This window comes from Pinus tabuliformis, chromosome 5_1, assembly GCF_031772625.1.
Source record: "Pinus tabuliformis cultivar Carrire ecotype Pingquan chromosome 5_1, CPIR1, whole genome shotgun sequence".
NCBI lineage: Eukaryota > Viridiplantae > Streptophyta > Pinopsida > Pinales > Pinaceae > Pinus > Pinus tabuliformis.
The window spans coordinates 835,059,533-835,069,068 of NC_142305.1; positions in this window are offsets into that span (position 1 = coordinate 835,059,533).

The following is a 9,536-nucleotide window of genomic DNA, read 5'->3' on the forward strand; positions in this document are numbered from 1 at the left end:
TACGTAGCCCTGGAGAATAGGGTGAACTCCTTATTAAAAATTGTTTGTGTCTTTGTGTTTGCTTACTGTATTTCTCTGCTGTCTTTCCATTTTATTGTCTATGTATTAGCAATCTGATTGATTTGTTGTTTCAATAACACAGAACACACACCAACACATGAGTTTGTAATGCCTTAGTTTAATAAATATTTAACTGATGTCACTCATAGGGTGAATATCAAATCAAGTGGTATCAGAGCTGAAGGTTGTAAGGTTAGACAAGCTTATGTTGGTATAGCTGTGAATGCTCACAAGATCAAAGCTCAAGTTAGGAGAAGGAGAGTTCGTGGAAAATAATCCTGAAATTGGGAGAGTCTATCCTCGAGAGACCACGCCAGAGGAAGGTTCTATAGGGCCAGACCCTCAATTCATAGAGAGCTTCCTAGCTATAAATTCTATGGTTGAATAAATGTACAGAGAATTTAGAAAGAAAAAGGTGGAAGATGCGTCAAGCTCTAAGCAAGAGAAAGAACAATATGAGTCTCACTTCCATGACAACTCCAAAGGAAAGGGGAAAGAGGAAAACTTTCTCACACCTCCTAATAGCCCTGTACATAATAAGAAAGCATCTTTGATTAAGTTATATGTAAAATTTGATTTGCCTATATATGATGGAGAGCTAAATGCTAAAAATTTGGACAATTGGATTAGACAAATTGATGTGTATTGCAAGGTATAGAACATAAACTCAGGCAAGAGTAAGATTCAGCTGGCAGGCCTATGCCTAGGAGGCACTGCCTTGGTTTGGTGGGAAGGTAGAACCCAAGCTGATATGAAAAGACATGGCAAGACCATCTTTGTCTGGAGTGAATTTGTTGCTGCAATCAAAAAGCAGTTCTATCCATTGGCCTACATGCAGTAGGCCATGATGAGTTGGCAAACTCTTCGGCAGTTAAAAGGACAAAGTGTGCAAGGGTATACTCAAGAGTTCAGAAAGAGAGCATTGATGTTGGGCATCTCATTAGACTCACTAGAGACTCTTTTGAAGCAGATTGGTTGTCTACACAGCTACATGAGGCATACCATCCTCATGTTTAATCCCACTAGTATAGATGAGGTATCTGTACAAGCTACTCATCTAGAGGCTAGAGGAAAGAATGGCAATCCAGAATTTGGGGGACCATCCCAACCCACTGTAAGCAAGAGCAAGGAGAAAAGAAAATAGAAGTGGAAGGCAAGGAAGGGTAACACTACACAGAAAGCCAAAGCTTCATGCACTCACTGTAAAAAGGAGGGGCATGATGATGAGCATTGTTGGATTTTGCATCCAAAGCTGAGACCTAAGAAGTCCGAGGGTAAGAAGAAGAAGACAGCTGCAACTATTTAGATGGATTTTGGGTCAGACTCGAGAGATGAACAACTATAGCAGCCATAGGTATAAAAGCTAAGAATTCTGAAGCATCTACTAGTAATTCTGCTCAATCTATCATTGATGAAGAGAATGAGAGAAAAAGGCACGAGCTTTTCCATATTCAAGTTATTTCCAAAAATCAAAGATTAATACTTTGTTTGATAGTGGCTCTCAAGTAAATTTGATTTCTGAAGCAATTGTAAAGAAATTGGGATTAGCAACTACACCTCACAAGAAACCATACCCATTAGGATGGTTGAATGATACAGCACAACTACAAGTGACTAGACAGTGCAAACTCAAGTTTTCTTTTGGGTCAGCATTTGTAGATGAGGTTGAGTTAGACATAATTCCTTTGGATATATGTGGAATTGTTTTAGGAATTCCTTACTTGTACGATAGAAAGGCTATTTTCTATAGAGATGAGAACAAGTATCTACTGGTTAAAGATGGAATTGAATACTTTGTAAGAGCTCATAAGCTCAAGAATAATTATACTCTCATAAACTCAGGGTAGATGAAAAGAAGGATTAATTCATGCAAACACTTCTTACTGATGGTTGTAAAGGAAAAGAAACCTGATAAAACCAACGTATTTGAGGGTTGTAATGCTGAACAACAAGCTGATATAGAAAAGGTTGTTTCAGAGTATGATGTTTTGTTTCAAGAACCTAAACGTCTGCCACCCAAAAAGGGAATAGTACATGATATTATTTTGTAGCAAGATGTTCCATTGCCTAACATTGGGATGTACAAGTTGTCTGCTTTAGAGAATGCTGAAATCAAGAAGTAGGTGCAGGAGTTGCTTGAGAAGGGCTTCATCAGGCCTAGCACATCACCATGTGGGTCACCAATCGTTTTGGTGAGAAAGAAAGATTGCTCATGGAGAACGTGCATAGACAACCGAGCATTGAATAAGATAACAATAAAAAATTGTTATCCCCTTCCTCACATAGATGATCTTCTAGATCAATTAAAAGAATATGTTTATTTCACCAAGCTAGATTTGCACAGTGGATACCATCAGGTCAGAGTTGCAAAGCAAGATGCATGGAAGACTGCTTTCAAAACTAAGTAGGGATTGTATGAATGGCTGGTTATACCTTTTGGCTTAACTAATGCTCCTACTATTTTCATGAGATTAATGAATGATGTACTCAGACCTTTTCTTGATGATTTTGTTACTTTGTATCTAGATGACATTCTGATTTTTAGTAAAAAATGGGAAGAACATTTAAATCATGTTAAGCAGACATTAGATTTTTTGAAAAGAGAAAAACTTTGTTTTAAACTCTCAAAATGTGAATTTGGCAAAACATCTCTAAACTACTTGGGTCATATAGTAGGGGGAGGTGAATTGAAAATACATCACTCTAAAGTGGCAGTCATTGTGAACTGGCCTAAACCCAGGTCTGCTACAGAAGTGAGAAGCTTCCTAGGAGTAGCACAATATTGGAGAAAGTTCATCTCTAACTTCTCCTCGATTGCAACTCCCTTACATGCTTTAACAGGATTGAATAAGGTGTTTCAATGGGGAGGAAAACATCAGAAAGCCTTTGACACCTTGAAAGAGAAAATAAGTACAACACCTATACTAGCACTGCCAGATTGACAAAGACCATTTGAGATCTAAACCGATGTCAGTGACTATGCCATGGGAGCAGTGTTGACACAACACGGCAAAACCATATGTTATCATTATGAGACTTTTAATCCTGTAGTAGTTAACTATCCTACATATGATAAAGAATTGTATGCATTAGTTCAAAGTGTGAAAAAGTGGAAACATTACTTAATGGGAAAAGAGACAGTTATACATACTGATCATCAACCACTTCAATATCTACACTCCCAAACTAAGTTGCGACAATCAAGACATTACAGATGGATGGGTTTTCTACAACAGTTTCACTTAGTCATCAGATATAAAAAGGGCATACATAACAAGGTTGTAGATATGTTATCTAGACCCATTATAAATGCATCTACCATACTTGAGCATAATTTTGTGCTACATGAAAGCTACATAGAACAATATACTCATGATATGGATTTTAAAGATGTATATACAACTTTGAGTCAAGGCAAAAGAGTATAAGAATTGGACTATCATATAAAGGACTGACTCTTATACCATTGTGGGAAACTCTGCATTCCAAAAATTGAGAGGATAAAGATAATTAGGGAAGCACACACTTCTCTGATATCAGGTCACTTTGGGGTTAGTAAAACAGTTGCACAGCTGCAAAGATTCTGCTATTGGCTGAAAATGAATGAGACAGTTTCTAGATATGTAAGAGGGTGTGCCATGTGTGCTAAAAGCAAGCCCAGTAATGGAAAACTAGCCTTGTACACTCCATTGCCAGTTCCTTCTCACCCTTGGGAAAGTGTTTCCATGGATTTTGTTCGAGGACTGCCTAAATCTAGGAAATGTCATGATTATCTATATGTTGTTGTGGATAGGTTCAGCAAGATGTCTATTCTGATACCTTGTAGTAAACATATCACAGTTGAAGAGACTGCAAAATTGTTCTTTGAACATGTATGGGTTCATTTTGGATTACCCACTTCCATTTTATTTGATTGAGACTGTAGTAAACATCCTAAGCTTTGGGATGAACGTTTGTGTTATGTGCAACATGCTTACAATAGAGCCAAACACTCTTCTACACAGAGATCTCCTTTTGAGACCTGTTTTGGTTTCACACCAAGGTCTCCTTTGGATTTTGTCTTTGGTAAAGATACCATGGTTGATGGACACAGTGATGTGAACAAGGCAACTAGGTTCATTGAAAAGATCTAGGAGATCCACCAGGCAGTATAGGAACAACTAGAAAAGAGCCAGGCCAAGTACAAGGCTAGGCATGATAAGCATCGGACGGAGAATAGTTTTCAAGTTGGAGATCAATTTTGGTTGTATATCAGCAAGGACAGGATGCAAGGTGAAGGTAAAAAGCTAAAGCCTATCAGGTATGGACCTTCTAGGATACTTGTGAAGATTGGTGAAAATGCTTTTCACCTTGATCTACTAGCTTACATGCACATCTACTCAGTTGTAAATGCAGACTGCTTGAGATTTTTTTAACCTTCAATGGTTGAGGACCGTGAAGAGCAAAGTTAGTTGCCTTCTATTGATGACCTGATACCTAATACCTCAATGAGTTGCAGGAAGACACAGTGTCAGATAAGAAGGTGAGGACAACACACAAGGGAGAAGTTGAGTACCTCAGAATTGGGCTCAAAGGTTCAAAGCCGAGCAATGCAAAGTGGATTGAGATTGGACAAGTGAAGAAACAATATCCTCACTTAGTCAATGCTTGAAAACCAACTTTTGGTGGTCCAAAAGCTTTTTCAGTGGGAAGGCCATGATCCGAATTGGATTCATCAAAGACTATCAAAGAACCATGACTGTATCAGGTCACACAAATCTCTAAAGAAGTTTGAAATAGTATCAAAAACACCCTAAACTAGTGGCAATGGCAGCTGACGTGGAATGAAAAGGACCTCGGTCAAAGTGCACTGATCGAGGCCCATGTAGACCATGCATGAGGCCAAAGTAGCCCCTGGGAGCCCCGAAATGGGAAAAGGAAGAGGTTTTTGATGCGCGATTAGTGCTTAGCGCTAATCACGCATTGCTAGGCAAACAGGGCCCTGATGGGAAAGCCTGAGCACTCAGTCACACAGGGGAACCAGAGGACCATGGGCAGAGAAGGAAAAAGCACTGAAACATAATGGCGGGACCCACACTCTGGAAAACCAGCGGTTTTGATTGGGGTGCCCTTGAACGGTAAGAGGTCTTGGATAGGAGCGTAGCGATTCCATACACTAATGGACGTGTGGCAGACATAGGTGAGAGAAAACCGTCGTTGATCGCGCACTATCGATCGAGAAAGTTAATCGTGCGAAATGTGCATATGGCATCAGATCTGGAGGGCCCAAATCAGATGGCTGAGATTGCACCTGATGTAAAGTAATGGAATTGATAGGGAATTAAGCCGCGTTTGAAGAGATTTGGATCCATTTGACTGCCATGGTGGAGGAAGAAGGCATCCATGACGTAACTAAAGAAACGAACCAATGAAGCATGGTGGCACCATTTAGAGGAGGACACGTGGCCACTCCCTGAGCATTCATGATGATGCCAAACACAGGGAACTCCAAGCATAGCTGCAGAAGGTGAATCGACAGGTGGAAGAGGAACCAAATAGGCATAGGGATCAGCTGGCTAAAAGCCATGAACGAAACAAAGGAAGAAGGAATTCAGAGTTGAGAAGAGTCCAAGCAACCAAGAGAGACAGTGAATAGTGAACCCAGAGAGGAAGACTAAACACAGAGAACAGTAAAGCCAAACAGAAGAGATAGAGGCCTGAGCTGATCAAAGGCAGCATCGAGCACCAGAGAGCTTGAAGATTCAATCCTTCCCATAGGAATCTGTCTGGACTGAGCATCACATTTGGCTCCTTCCACTGTAGACCAAAAGGTCACAGAGCTGGTAGGAAGAAGAAGAGTCTGTGTACTCCAAGTGGCTTGGGGAATCCAAGAACCACCCTGCCAAGTAAAATCTGCTTCAGGAGAACTCCTATTGAGTCCCTGTATTGTAATTTCTCTACTCAAAGACACAATAAAACAAGGCCACCATTTAAAGCTGGACCAGAGATGTAGCCCTAGAGAATAGGGTGAACTCCTTATTAAAAATTGTTTGTGTCTTTGTGTTTGCTTACTGTATTTCATTGTTGTCTTTCCATTTTATTGTCTGTGTATTGGCAATCTGATCGATCCATTGTTTCAATAACGCAGAACACACACCAGCACATGAGTCTGTAATACCTTAGTTTAATAAATCTTTAACTAATGTCACTCATAGGGTGAATATCATATCACCCGAATCTCCCATAATCTGCTATGGAAAAACTAGGGCAAAAGTGGGTAAAATGTCTTCACTACAAAGGTAAAATGGTAAATGGTGAAAATATATTTACTTTTCCCATTTTTATTCATTTTTTCAAAAAAATATCAGGTTTTGTAAATATTTTTGACCTATTTTACCTCAAGGACTCAATAATGCACTTTGCCTTGTGCAGAAACAAGTGATGAATTTTAGGAGCTAATATTCGCTCATGGGCTAATTTTCTATACTTTTTCCAAAAAAAGATTCGCTAATTTTCCATTTTTTGTAAGAATGATTCACTCAAATTTTATAGAATGAAATTATTTTACCCTAAAAATCACCAAAAAATTATATATATACTATATAAAAATATTATAAATTTGAATATTTTTACAAAAATATCTCCAAACGTTTTATAGATTTCATATTATGGACTAGTGGGATTCACCAAGGTTTCTAAAATTTAAGATAAATTTTCATCCTTAAAATTTTCCCTGAACCCCACATGCTTTGTCTTCATTGAGAAACTCCCATTATGTCTCTCTTCATGAGCAGATCATTTCCCTTTTGCACCATTTCCCCTGAAACTTCTATTTTTCCCAATTTACAAGGCCAACACTAATGTCCTTTGTCTCCCTCGCGCTGATGTGCAGAGATTAGCACTATTCCCCGTGCTGACCAGTGCAACTGAGATGTGTATCATTCATGTCGGTCCTATTAAGGGAAGTTTCTTAAATTACAACCAAAGCTTCCAGCTCTAGAAGCTTCATAACAGAAGTCTAGTAAATGGTTTGGTTGGATGGGGTTGAGGATGACAGTTTGGTCTCCTTTCCCCTATAATGATGGAACTACCTCAAGGGATAAGTACTTCTCCCATGAGAAGAGGATCCATCTCCCATCCATATTTCCTATATAAACCTCCCTTCTTCCCAAGAACAATCTAGTTAGAGTGTTGGCTGAGTGTGAGTATACTATTTTGATTAGACAAGCAAGCTATTACTAGTTGTAGCCATCTAGTTGTGTGAGGGGGAAGTGTGTTTGGTTTGGAGTGAAGCCTAAAGGGAACAACCTTTAAAATATTGTTGTTTGAAGCCATCATGGAGTGCTAGCAGAAGTGTGTGGGAACCTAGTCTTGTCAGAGGAAGACTACGACGTCAAGACGAATGGTTTTAATCTCTCTTTGATATTAATATATGCAACTATCGATTGATTTCCTACATGTTTTGTAATATTACATATTCGTGTCTTAATGCTTATTTACTTGTTAAGTAGGTTGAATTACAATTTTTCTATTATTATGTTTGTGTGTTTTTGTTGTTTACTTGTTTCAAGAGCTTGAAGAAGGAAGTGAGAGATTGCTGGAGCGAGCAAGTGAAGACATCATCAAGCAGGATAAGAGACCAAGAGGTAGGCCCTATTGATTTTTTCTAACTTAAGGAAATCTTCCATAGAATGTATATGCTGTGGCTAGACCCATTATCGGGCTAGAGGAATTTGTTCATGTTCGCAATTATAATTTTACTTCACCACACATCCTTAGTCCCAATAACCACCGCTCCCTTAGGGTCAAGTGTTTGCACAACAGAGTGCAACCAATCCCCCAAATTTGAAGAAAAATAATCAAGGAAAAGGTAACAAGGGTAACTAGGGTAATCAAGGTAATCAACCTAGTGAACCTAGAGGAACCGGCCTAACACCAACAACCAGCAACAGGGAAGTTAGCCCAAGCAGAACAAGGATATTCGTATGAACAAGCCTTGTGCATGTTGTGGTGTACATGGCCATTATACACATGAGTGTCCTCTCTTACCCTAGATGCACCAAATGTGGGAAGCTCAAATAACTTCTAGAGGTCAACCACCCACCTAGCAATCACCTCAGAATCTTGCGCCATCTCAACCGGCAATGCTTACAAATCCTTTCCCCCACCAAGGATTTGTCATTACTCAACCTCAACCAGGTGAAGCATCCCATCACCCCAAACCTTCTGGTCTTGGTGACTACCAGATCCTCATGATGAATTCTGATGATGTCAATCCCTCTGATATCAACCTACAAACTCAGTCGCATTAATATGACAAGCCATCAACTTCATCCGCCACTAAGTCTAAAACCAAAGAATCTATTGAGCCTCTTATGACACCAAAAGATCCACTACAGATCCCTCAACCTAAAGTTGAGTCAATTCCTAAGATCCTGTTGACGGTGCTGGATCGGCCAACATGTATGGGGATCTCCCCAGTAAGAAGTCCCAATTAGAACTTAGACCATTTGGTGTAGGAGTCCTAGCAGTGGGTCGTATGCTAATGCCTTGACCATGATTTCACACAGAGGCAGGTAAGATGTCTATGTTGGTAGCAAGGGTGTGACAACTGCAACAAGCCAAGGAAGTTGCATGAGAGGTTCAAACACATGGGGGTTGAGATGAGTGTGCCCCTTGGAAACCTGTAATAATACACAACTTGGAAGGGAACACACGAGCGAGGATGCATCACAAGCTGGAAAGAAATTTAGCAAGAAATCAAAAGTGATGGTTAAACCAACAAAACATTTCAAAAAGATTCATACATACTTATACATAATAGTCCATACATGCATGTGTAAACAAACAAATACATATATTATTTAGAGTAAACTAGATACCATAGAATACAGTACAACATATGCATGAAATGTGTTGGCTCTTGTATATTAAGAAGTGTAAGTTCCAGTCATACAATACATCCATGTCCAACCACTAGTTCCAATAGTGGAACTTTATAGCCACAATCGCCTGCTCTAAGCTCTATGCAGTGGAGAAGCCAAGTCTCGTTACAATACTATCCAATATTTCTCTTAGATACCCCTATTGAAGCTTGGCTGACCAAAACCCTTTACAATGAGTTATGTGTTCTATTTATAACAAAGGGTGGGGTGACCCTTGACATTCCCCTTTGTGATAGTTTACCTACCCTCATGACTCTTCGTCTACTCTATGGCTGTTACATCCAACTATCGACACGTGAACTTCCACTTGATAGGACGTTACATTACAATGTACATGTTCTCATGTGAGACAAAATGGCTTGAGAAAGCGATGTAAGACATCAGTGACAATCTATACATTGTGGGGAGACCAACTCTTTTACATGCTTGTGATAGTGAAGGTGCTGAGCTAATGCCAATCTTGGTCGTCTGTGATGGTTTGCATGCGCTCCATGGTGACATATTGCTGAAGCGAACTCTTGCCTCCATTGCATCCCAATGCATTGGTGTGGC